Here is a 12,994-nt window from a genome sequence, read left to right as displayed (position 1 = left end):
GCCTTGCTCCCGTCAGTCTCAACGTAGCCATTATTGTAATATTGCTATTCATTGTAAATGTTTGGAGTTCTATGGAGCCAAATTGTATCTATGACCGTATGCTATACATGTATGATTTATATGTTCTATTAATATCTGTAAATTAACCAATGATATCAGGCCACACTCGAACATGATTACAGAAACCTGTGTGTGTCCTTTGACACAATATAAACCAGTTACCTGCAGTGTTTGTCATTATACCCTGATGAAGACAGCTTGTCTGTGGAAACGTTGGTTATTAGGTTATTAAAACCTGTTGGGGCTAGGGGGCAGTATTTGCACAGCCGGATAAAAAACGTACCCGATTTAATCTGGTTACTACTCCTGCCCAGTAACTATAATATGCATATACTTAGTAGATTTGGATAGAAAACACTGTAAAGTTTCTAAAACTGTTTGAATGGTGTCTGTGAGTATAACAGAACTCATATGGCAGGCCAAAACCTGAGAAGATTCCATGCAGGAAGTGGAAATCTGATTTGTGGAATCACCTTCAACACTTTGCCTATGAAACACATCGTGAGTTAGGATTCATTTAGCACGTCCTAAGGCTTCCAGTAGATGTCAACAGTCTTTACAAAGTGGTTTGAGTCTTCTCCGGTAAAAACTTACCGAACGAGAGGCCTGGAAATTTGGTCATACTACATATTACTATGACACGGGCGCCCGTGGGTACCCCTTCGTTCCGAAACGTTTAGTAAGACAATGCAATCGTCCGCCTTGAATATTATTGAAGCTCTGATTGAAAAAGGCCCTAAAGATTTATGTTATACGACGTTTGACATGTTTGAACAAATGTAAATATATTTTTTATAAGTCCCGCGTGCTTCAGTACATTATGAGTAGCCTTCGGAACGCGCTAACAAGAAGGAGCTATTGGGACATAAATTATTAACTTTTTCGAACAAAACTACATTTGTTGTGGACCTGGGATTCCTGGAAGTGCCTTCTGATGAAGATAATCAAAGGTAAGGGAATATTTACAATAGTATATTTGATTTTAGATGGTTCCAAGATGGTGCTAACCTGTATCGCCTAGCCTATTTTTCTGGGCATAGCACCTCGTTTATTGCAAAGTGTGATTTCCCAGTAAAGTTCTTTTTAAATCTGGCAATGCCGTTGCATTCACGAGATGTTAATCTATAATTCTTTGAATGACAATATTACATTTTAACAATGTTTTCGAATAGTAATTTTGTAAATTGTAGCGCTGATTCACCGGAAGCATTTGAGGGAAAATATTTTCTGAACATCACACGCCGATGTAAAATGCTGTTTTTATATATAAATATGAACTTTATCGAACAAAAAATGCATGTATTGTGTAACATGATGTCCTAGGAGTGTCATCTGGTGAAGATTGTCAAAGGTTAGTGCTGCATTTAGCTCTGTTTTGGGTATTTGTGATGCATGCTAGTTGCTTTGAAAATGGCAGTGTGATTATTTTGGGCTGGGTACTCTCCTAACATAATCTAATGTTTTGCTTTTGCTGTAAAGCCTTTTTGAAATCGGACAACGTGGTTCGATTCAGGAGAGGTGTATCTATAAAATGGTGTTAAATAGTCATATGTTTGAGAAATTGAAGTTATAGCATTTATGAGGTATTTTATATTTCGCGCGACGCGATTCCACTGGCTGTTGACTAGGGTGGGACGCAAGGTGGTCCCAGACAGGTTAAATTATTACATCTGAGCTCCTAGAGTGTGAGCTTCTCCTTTTCTTTTTCAGGCCACCGGAGTCTGATAACTTGGATGGCAAATTACTGAGGATAATAGCGGACGACATTGCCAGTCCTATTTGCCATATCTTCAATATAAGCCTACTAGAAAGTGAGAAAACCCTACCTTGTAACAACACAACTGATTTGTTCAAACGCATTAAGGAAAGAAATTCCACAAATTAACTTTTAATTATACATTTTTCTGTGACAAATGGTGAATTAGTTATTGATTTATACTGCTTTTAAATGGCATTTTATAGATTTTATGTATTTCTATAAAATCAAATATGGAATTTTTATTCAAAACAAAGGTTGTAAAAGTATGCTAGATATTTATAGAATAAATCATACCTACTTTGATGTTTTTGTGACAATCAATGAATTAGTTATTGATTTTTACAATTTTAAATGGCTTTTGGCCAATGTCTGTTGAATGTCTGAATGTGTAAATATAAATCCAACTTTACCTTGGTCTGAACTTTCATTGTCTAGGTCTCATTTTTAGCCATCTTACTCATTGCTAAAGCCAGGACATTGTTTGTGATTAGTTAACTATGAGAACCACACAAAGTCCATGGGGTGATCACGCTCTACCACTAAGGGACAGTTTAGTTGGCGCAACGTAAGACAGTCTCGTGTTCCAATTGTATGTTTTAGTAGCATGAATTGCTTCTGTTCACACCGAGGTGAAGAGCGGAATAATTGAAGGAATGATGTAATGTAATGGCATTGAAAACATTTGAAAAAAGGAGAATAGCTGTGTTTGAATACCCATACTAACATACTGTAACTACATTCTTAATGAGTATATACTACATACTATTAGTTAATTGTAGTAAACTATAACTACATACTTAATGAGTATATACACTACATACTATTAGTTAATTGTAGTATACTGTAACTACATACTTAATGAGTATATACTACATACTATTAGTTAATTGTAGTATACTGTAACTACATACTTAATGAGTATATACTACATACTATTAGTTAATTGTAGTATACTGTAACTACATACTTAATGAGTATATACTACATACTATTAGTTAATTGTTGTATACTGTAACCGAACCGTATCCTTTCAGTTGAGCGCTCTTCTCCTGTCTACCGGAAGTTTATGCTGTTGCTATGCAACCTCTTGCTAGCTAGCTAGTTAGCATAACACATTACTAGTTAGACATTTTACGACTTGGGGTGTGTTTTTAAATTAGATCTTGAATACCAGAGTGCCTCATAAATTCAGAGCGTTGTCAGATTGTCCGTTTGTAAATTCAGCCCGTTTCGCTCTCGGAGCCACTGGACGCTCAGGCCGAGGAGTTGGGTTGATTTGACCGTTCTGACCTTAGCTTGCTAGCTACTTCCAGACACAAATGAGACTCTGACCATTTTACTCGCCCTAGCAGAGCTGGTTAGGCAGTTTTCATGTTATCCAGAGTGACTGTAACTGTGCTGCTGGAAAACATTTAAATTACGCTTTTTTTGCCTACGTTTACTGACACCTGGACATATTCAACGGGTGTTGAGCGCTAGTAAATGCATTATTCTGCTCTCTGGTACTCAGACAAGAGTGCTCTGAAATCAGAGTAGATAGCCAGAGCGAATTTATGAAAGCACCCGAATGTCCATTGAGAAAGCACAACGACTATACTATTTAGTTAAGCTAAGAATGACGGGATTAAGTCAATAAACATTGGGTAGTTAGTTTGCTAGAATATAGTACATATACTGGCAAGTTTGATGAATAAGTAGCCAACTAATGTTAGGTAGCTAGTTAACATACCGGTACATACCGCTGTAATAACATGCTAACAAATTGTCAGCCAAAAAAACGTGTAAGGTAACTTATTTGGAAAGTCATTACTTTATTACATTGCTCAACATTTTCTTAACATTTGTCATAATTAGTTAAAACATTGAATTTGTATCGGCTCTCGTTGGACTTCGGCTGAATATTTTCCGCCATTTTCTTCAAATCTAAAAACAATGTGAAGCCACGCCCATTTCCTGAAGAATTGCATTATGGGCCCTAACGAACTGCGTGTTTACGTCATATTTTGGTGAATTTAGTACGACATCCAGAGGAACGTCTGGAAGATGGCGGCGAGTGCAGACGAGATTTCAGCTTGCTCTGAGTAACCGTAACTTTTATCCCTCTCAAACTTACTTAAATGTAACGGAACTTGGCTTATAGTAAACACAATAGAGAACAACGCTTCGTTAACCAATAATTTGATTCAAAACTTTGAGAAATGGAAGGAAAAAATGTGCGAAAGGAGCAAAGGGAGGAGAAGGAAGTTGCTAGCTGAGCACTCATATGTTGGAGAAAACCGGCACCTGACTCCTCGGGAGAAGAAATGGAGGATTCTGGACATTCGGTTGATTCTGAAAATGCAGTCAATAGTCCTGCAACCCAAAAGACACAGAAAGAATTGTCTTTGCTCGATCTAAAGGTCAACATAATTGATGCTGTCTCTGCAAAGATAAACGAAAGAGCCGATGGTCTGGAGAAAATGATACGCGAAAACACATCAAAAATAGTTGACCTTGAGACCTCTCTGAATCATGCATACAAGAGTATCGAAGAGCTTAAACTTGCAAACACTGCTACGCCTGAGAAATGCACTGCTCAGGAGAAGACCATCGCAGACATGCAAGAGCGCTTATCAGAAGCAGAGCGATACCGGAGAAGGTGGGGGCTACGGCTTTACGGTGTCCCCGAGGACCAGGATGAGAATGTGAAGCGCATAGTAAGAGACATCTGTAACCGTGTGGCACCGGACTTCCCCGATGGACATATGGCTGTGGATGTTGCTCATCGTATTGGGAAGAAACAAGATGCCATCGTCAGCCGCTTGATCATCATCCAGTTTGCTTTTCGCACAGCGAGAGATGCAGTTTGGAAGAAAGCAAAGGAAAGCGCCTTTCTGAAAGAGAGAACACTTAGATTCGGGGAGGACTTCACTGCAGCAGACAAGGCAGCAAAGGCAAAATTGTGGCCTCTTGTACAACAGTCCTGAAATCAAGGAAAGGGTGGATACTACAGGGGAATCAGAGCCTTTTTTGCCAACGGAAAAGAAATACGACCGGGGTGATTTGTTCTGTCTGTAGGTTTACAAGGTAGCTCCTTCCTCACTTCAAACTGAACGTTCTAGTTTTTAATTATGGTGTTACTGTTTTACAAGTTAAGACTTCTGTTAATACATATGAAGCAACTTTTTATAGAGAGGGTAACGTTGAGATTGCATAGGATTTGTCTTTCTATTCTATAGATATGGACTTGAAGTTTATGTCAATCAATGCCAGGAGAATACGAAACCTGTTGAAGAGAAAAGCTTTTTTTTTATTTTGTAAGGACTGCAACGCAGATGTTGTATTCGTTCAAGAAACACATTCATGCAAAGAGGACTATAATTATTGGAAAAATCAGTGGGGCAGTGACATTTTTTTGGCCCACGGGACTAATCATTCAGCTGGGGCTGCAATTTTAGCACACAATTTCAAAGGGAAATTTTAGTTTACTCAAATGGACTCCAATGGACATTGGCTCGTGGCGGTCATCATCCACATGGACAGATTATTTGTGTTGTGTAATGTATATGGATAATTTTCTAGTCCTCCAAATAACTTACTTCTAGAGGAAATTGAAGAAATTATTTAAATTCTTCTGAGAAAATATCCATCCAGTCAGATTATAGTTGGTGGAGATTTTAATATGGTTTATTGTAATGAGACTGATAGATTGCCTCATAGGCCTAACATTGGTGTGAACAAGTTGGTGAATTTCTGCCAAAGCCTGGACTTAATCAACATATAGAGAGTAAAAAACCCTGGAGAGATACAATACACATGGAGTAATAGAGATCGTTCCTTACAATCAAGAATTGATTTGTGGGTGATAACCTCTAGTCTTGAGCCCAACACTGTAGAGGTAAAAATACTGCCTGCAGTCCTGACGGATCATAAAGTCATATGGTTGACTGTAAGAATGTGCATTAATGATGGTAAGAAATACTCTGGTGGTAACTGGAAATTAAATAACTCATTGTTATTGCATGATGATTTAAAAAATTTGATTAAGAATCTAATTTCTGTTTACTGGAGTTTAGCTACATCTAATGCAGAATATGGGAAATATTGGGAACTGCTGAAATTTAAAATCCGCTCAGCCTGTATTACTTATGGAAAACGGCTTGCTTTAAGAAGGAGATGTGAGGTAGCTGAACTCTCTAAAACAATTGCCGATATCACAGAGATTGAGCATCTTGATCTTAATGAGAAAGCTAAATTGAATGATTTACAGAATCAACTAGATACATTGTATGAGGAAAAGGCTAGAGGAGCTTTCATAAGATCCAGAAAACAATGGCTTGAAAAAGGTGAAAAGAACAATAGATACTTTTTTAATTTGGAGAAGAGGAGAGGGGAACTCAACACAATGGGGTTACCACTGAGGATAGAGAGTTGTTATCAGACTTTACCACTAAGTTTTATGAGAATCTTTACTCCTTAGATAACAATTTGAGTGACTCTAAGGATCTCCTTGATTCTATAGAGAATGTTAATTTGGTTAGTGAAAAACTCAATCAGTCTTGTTGCCTAGATTTATCCATTATGGACATCCAGTACGGGGTTGCTCAGTTAAAAAAATAACAAATCTCCAGGTTGTGATGGATTAACCTCTGAATTTTACAAAACCTTCTTTGAAGAAATAGCACCTTTTTTTCTTGAAACCTTTAAGGAGGCTATAAAGAAGGGAGAACTACCTGCCTCTCTGAAGCAAGGGGTTATTACTCTTATACCTAAACCACACAAGGATCTCCTAAGTATTGATAATTGGCGTCCAATCACACTCCTAAATAACGACTACAAAATTATAGCCTTAATCTTTGCAAAAAGGTTAAAGTCTTGCTTAAATGATCTGATTGATGAATGTCAATCAGGGTTTATGAAAGGGCGCCATATATCTAATAATCTGAGGCTGGTGTTAGACTTGGTTAAGTATTGTGATCTATTAGATGACTTCCCTGTTATCCTATTTTTGGGTTTTCAGAAAGCATTTGATACAGTAAGTCACAATTTTATCTTTGATTGTCTTAAGCATTTGAAATTTAGTCATTTTTCTGTTGATACTATTAGAACTTTGTATAATGGTGGCAATAGCTGTATCAAACTCTGTCATGGAACATCCTCGAGGTTTAACATTTACAAAGTAATATGACAAGGTTGTACAATTTCACCTTTTTTATTTTTGTTAGTATCTCAAATGTTATGCTCATTAGTTCATAAAAGGCATTGGGGGGCACGGTGATGTTTTACTACACGCCGTGCCCCCCAATAGTGCCATGTGAGAGTTGGGTGGCTACACCAAAGATTATGGATATACTGACAAGATGTATCTCTGCCCTAACAAGGGGAGTCGTTGTCCACAAAGCGACACTGCGTGTTGTCTCGCTCCCGCCTATCCTGTTTTTGGATTGGTGGATTCATCTTATTATTGTAATCTATTGTTTATATTCCATGAGGGTTGTTGTCGTCAACCGCCTGTATTCAATGGAGAGAGATGCTAAGCTACTAGCATGAATATGCATAGCGATCTGGAGACAACTCCTATAGTGTTTTTATCAAAGTTGTCGGTATTTCACGTGTCCACATAACAACTTAATCATTACGAAACTTCTGTTAGATCAAGTAAAACTCATGTAGCAAATAAGCCATTCATTTTGTTGTTGACCAAATTCGACACTTTCCACATTGGGTTGATAATTGTTTCCACTTGGATACAGCCTACTGTAGCCTACTGGCATGACCTAGAGAGATACAACCTACTGTAACCTATTGGCATGACCTAGAGAGATACAACCTACTGTAACCTACTGGCATGACCTAGAGAGTTACAACCTACTGTAACCTATTGGCATGACCTAAAAAGCTAAAGTTTTAAAATTCCTGGATTTTAAATGAATATTTTCCATAATAATGATAATTTGTGTCTTCCTTGTCGTCCTCTCTACACCACTAACAGACAACTACTGTGGGACTCCCAATCACAGCCGGATGTGATACATCCTGGATTCGAACCAGGGACTGTAGTGATGCCGCTTGCACTGAGATGCAGTGGCTTAGACCGCTGCGTCCGTGTGTGTTAACTATTTAACTGTACTAGAATGCTTAAAAGGCAGCAAAAAAAATGTATATCGGTTATCGGTATTGTTTTTTGGGTCAAGGAAAATATTGGCCAAAAATGTCATATCGGTGCATCCCTTTATTCTAAAATTGATTATATTATGCATTTTTTTCCTCATCAATCTACACACAATACCCCATAATGACATCACAATACCCCATAATGACATCGCAATACCCCATAATGACATCACAAAAACAGGTTTAGATTTTTTGCAAATGTATTAAAACTATTTCCCAGGATAACTAGTCTGAGTAATGTAAGATGTTAGACCCCAGGATAACTAGTTTCAGAGTAATGTAAGTCTCAGATAGTTTTAACCCATTACAGTCTAAGCCCTGTCTATATGGAATTGTTTTAATAAGAAGGTTTAAACAACATGAAGGGCTTCCCCAGTACAGTAATGGTTTAAGAAGGTTATACCAAGGATAGTTTTGCTATTTGATTTTGAACTGTAAGACCCATGGAAGAATCAACAAAAAATATTTGGCCATACTGCTATAACCCTTATACTAATGCATTGCATAACATTCACAACATGGAACAACAGTAACCATAGTAACATTGTTTCCCCAAAAACATCTAAAGGAAGTTTGTTCTGAAGTGGCTGTCCTGTATCTGAGTGATATAAAAAATGATATCTATATTTTTTACGTCTTCAACCCCCTTTTATTGTCACTGAAGTCTTTCCACATTTTGTTACGTTACAGCTTTATTCTACAATGGATTAAATAAATACAAATCCTCATCACTCTACACACAATACCCCATAAGGACAAAGAGAAAATAGGTTTGGAGAAAAAATGTCACATTTATTAAAAATAAAAAACAGAAATACCTTATTTACATAAGTATTCAGACCCTTTGCTATGAGACTTGAAATTGAGCTCAGGTGCATACTGTTTCATTTTTGAGATGTTTCTACAACTTGATTAGAGTCCACCTGTGGTAAATTCAATTGATTGGACATGATTTGGAAAGGCACACACCTGTCTGACTACCACAGCATTTTGAAGCGATACGCCATCCCATCTGGTTTGCACTTAGTGAGACTATGATTTGTTTTTCAACAGGACAATGACCCAACACACCTCCAGGCTGTGTAAGGGCTATTTGACCAAAAAGGAGAGTGATGGAGTGCTGCATCAGATGACCTGGCCTTCACAATCACCCGACCTCAACCCAATTGAGATGGTTTGGGATGAGTTGGACCAAATCAAATCAAATCAAATTTATTTATATAGCCCTTCGTACATCAGCTGATATCTCAAAGTGCTGTACAGAAACCCAGCCTAAAACCCCAAACAGCAAGCAATGCATGTGAAAGAAGCACGGTGGCTAGGAAAAACTCCCTAGGAAAAACTCCCTAGAAAGGCCAAAAACCTAGGAAGAAACCTAGAGAGGAACCAGGCTATGAGGGGTGGCCAGTCCTCTTCTGGCTGTGCAGGGTGGATATTATAACAGAACATGGTCAAGATGTTAAAATGTTCATAAATGACCAGCATGGTCAAATAATAATAATCATAGTAGTTGTCGAGGGTGCAACAAGCACGTCTGGTGAACAGGTCAGGGTTCCATAGCCGCAGGCAGAACAGTTGAAACTGGAGCAGCAGCACGGCCAGGTGGACTGCGGACAGCAAGGAGTCATCATACCAGGTAGTCCTGAGGCATGGTCCTAGGGCTCAGGTCCTCCGAGAGAAAGACAGAAAGAGAGAAAGAGAGAATTAGAGAGTGCATATTTAAATTCACACAGGATAAGACAAGAGAAATACTCCAGATGTAACAGACTGACCCTAGCCCCCGACACATAAACTACTGCAGCATAAATACTGGAGGCTGAGACAGGAGGGATCAGAAGACACTGTGGCCCCATCCGATGATACCCCCGGACAGGGCCAAACAGGCAGGATATAACCCCACCCACTTTGCCAAAGCACAGCCCCCACACCACTAGAGGGATGTCTCCAACCACCAACTTACCGTCCTAAGACAAGGCCGAGTATAGCCCACAATGATCTCCGCCATGGCACAACCCAAGGGGGGGCGCCAACCCAGACAGGAAGACCACGTCAGTGACTCAACCCACTCAAGTGACGCACCCCTCCCATGGACGGCATGGAAGAACACCAGTAAGCCAGTGACTCAGCCCCTGTAAATGGGTTAGAGGCAGAGAATCCCAGTGGAAAGAGGGGAACCGGCAAGGCAGAGACAGCAGAGTGAAGGAAAAGCTGCTAAAGGGTGCTCAGCATATGTGGGAACTCCTTCAAGACTGTTGGAAAAGCATTCCAGGTGAAGCTGGTTGAGAGAATACCAAGTGTGTGCAAAGCTGTCATCAAGGCAAAGGGTGCTTACTTTGAAAAATCTAAAATATATTTGGAATTGTTTAACACTTTTTTTGGTTACTACATGATTCCATATGTGTTATTTCATAGTTTTGATGTCTTCGCTATTATTCTACAATGTAGAAAATATAATTTTTTATATAAGAATAACCCTTGAATGACTAGGTGTGTCCAGATTTTTGACTGATACTGTATATCTCATGGATGTTTTTGCATTCAGTTACAAAAAGTCACTTTCTTACCACTTCTTTCATAGTCAAACATGTAAGGAAAGCTTTTTTTTATTAAAAGGGATGCTGTTAAAAATGTATTGAATACAAATGGATTTACCCAGCCTACAAAGCACTACAGCCACTCTGTGATGACCAGTTCTGCTGTTTTATTGAGGGATCTAGTCTAGATTAAACCTCATAGGAAGACAGTTTTATCATGTGCAGGTTTCATTCAGGTCTCTGTTTAACTAGATACTCTGTTTGTCTTTGGCAGGAGAGAAACCAGACTCTGACAGCGGGAAGAGTCCTTCAGGGGAACCAGGCACAGAGACGCCCAAACCAGCAAGACAACACCACTGCTCCCACTGTGAAAATAGTTTTTGCTGGTCAGGGCACCTAAAATCTCAGGAGAGGATACACACAGGAGAAAAGCCTTTCCAATGTTCCCAGTGTGGAAAAAGTTTTACTAAGAAAGGGCAATTAAAAGAGCATGAGAGAATACACAAAGATGAAAAGCCATTCCAATGTTACCATTGTGGAAAGAGTTTTACCCTAATAGGAAACCTAAAAAAGCATGCAAGACTACACACCGGATAAATGCCTTTCCAATGTTCCCAGTGTGAAAAGAGTTTTGCTGTGTCAGCTAACCTGAAAAGACATGAAAGAATACACACAGGAGAAAAGCCTTACCACTGTTCCCACTGTGAAAAGAGTTTTATTCATTTAGGGTACCTAAAAGCTCATGAGAGGACACACACAGGAGAAAAGCCTTATCAATGTTCCCATTGTGAAAATACTTTTACCATTTTAGCTAACCTGAAAAGGCATGAGAGAATACACACTGGAGAAAAGCCTTATCACTGTTCCCATTGTGGAATGAGTTTTACTCAGACAGGGCACCTGAAAGCTCATGAGAGGATACACACAGGAGAAAAGCCTTTCCATTGTTCCCAGTGTGGAAAGAGTTTTACTAAGAAAGGGCCATTAAAAGAGCATGAGAGAATACACACAGGAGAAAAGCCGTTCCAATGCTCCCAGTGTGGAAAGAGTTTTACCTGGTTAAGGAGCCCTACCACTGCTCTCTCTCTGTGTGGAAGGACATTTTCCCAGTCACAGAACCTGAAATCACATGGGAGAATAAAGGCGTTGTGTTCTGACTTATATTTTTGTGTTTTTGTTTATGCCACATGAAATCATATTGTTTATGATTATACCTGTCTATATAAGGTCCCACAGTTGACAATGCAGATCAGAGCAAACACCAAGCAATGAGGTCGAAGAAATTGTCCATAGAGCTCCGAGACAGGATTGTGTCAAGGCACAGATCTGGGGAAGGGTACCAAAAAATGTCTGTAGCATTGGAGGTCCCCAAGAACACAGTGGTCACCATCATTCTTTGATGGAAGAAGTTTGGAACCACCAAGACTCTTCCCAGAGCTGGCCACCTGGCCAAACTGAGCAATTGGGGGAGAAGGGCATTGGTCAGGGAGGTGACTAAGAACCTGATGATCACTCTGACAGAGCTACAGACTTCCTCTGTGGGGATGGGAGAACCTTCTAGAAGGACAACCATCTCTGTAGCACTACACCAATCAGGCCTTTATGGTAGGGTGGCCAGACGGAAGCCACTCCTCAATAAAAGGCATATTATAACCCGCTTGGAGTTTGCCAAAAGGCACCTAAAGAATCTCAGACCATGACAAACAAGATTCCCTGGTCTGATGAAAGATGGACGGAGCAAAGTACAGAGAGCTCTTTCATGAAAACCTGCTCCAGAGCGCTCAGGACCTCAGACTGGGGTGAAGGTTCACCTTCCAACAGGACAACGACCCTAAGCACACATCCAAGACAGCGTAGGAGTGGCTTTGGGACAAGTCTCTGAATAACCTTGAGTGGCCCAGCCAGAGCCCGGACTTGAACCCAATCTAACATCTTTGGTGCGACCTGAAAATAGCTGTGTAGGAAAGCTCCCCATCCAATCTGACAGAGTTTGAGAGAAGAATGGTAGAAACTCCTGAAATACAGGTATGCCAAGTTTGTAACGTCATACCCATGAAGACTGGAGGCGAACGCGCAGGTGTTTCAACAAAGTAGTAGTAAACGGTCTGAATACTTATGTAGATTTTTCAGTTTATTATTTTAATAAATTAGCAAACAAATATATATAGTGTTTTTGCTTTGTCATTATGGGGTATTGTGTGTCTATTGAGTATTTTAAAAAAGCAGTATGGAGGTACAGTGGGGGACAAAATTGTTGACACCCTTGATAAAGATGAGCAAAAATGACTATAAAATAAAGAATTAAAATACTGAGCTATATTGTGTCAAAAATACAGGGAAATTATATTATTTTATACTAATACAATTGCTCAGAGAAAGAGATTTAGTTTAACATGTAATTCTCAAAAGGTAGGGGTCTGAATTATTGCCAACCAATACTGCAGCACCTTCCCCTTGGGAGTCTAACGACACTGAAGTGTTTTATGAG

General features: G+C 39.3%; 1 pseudogene; it reads left to right on the top strand.

The window, feature by feature from the left end:
- The first annotated feature begins 4,416 nt into the window (after nucleotides 1-4,416).
- Nucleotides 4,417-12,558, top strand: LOC106561203 (uncharacterized; annotated as a pseudogene).
- Nucleotides 12,559-12,994: the final 436 nt, after the last annotated feature.

Source organism: Salmo salar, chromosome 01 (genome assembly GCF_965601325.2).
Source record: "Salmo salar chromosome 01, fSalSal1, whole genome shotgun sequence".
NCBI classification, from domain to species: domain Eukaryota; kingdom Metazoa; phylum Chordata; class Actinopteri; order Salmoniformes; family Salmonidae; genus Salmo; species Salmo salar.
Note: the sequence above shows the minus strand (reverse complement) of the source record. Positions and strands in the feature narration are given on the sequence as shown.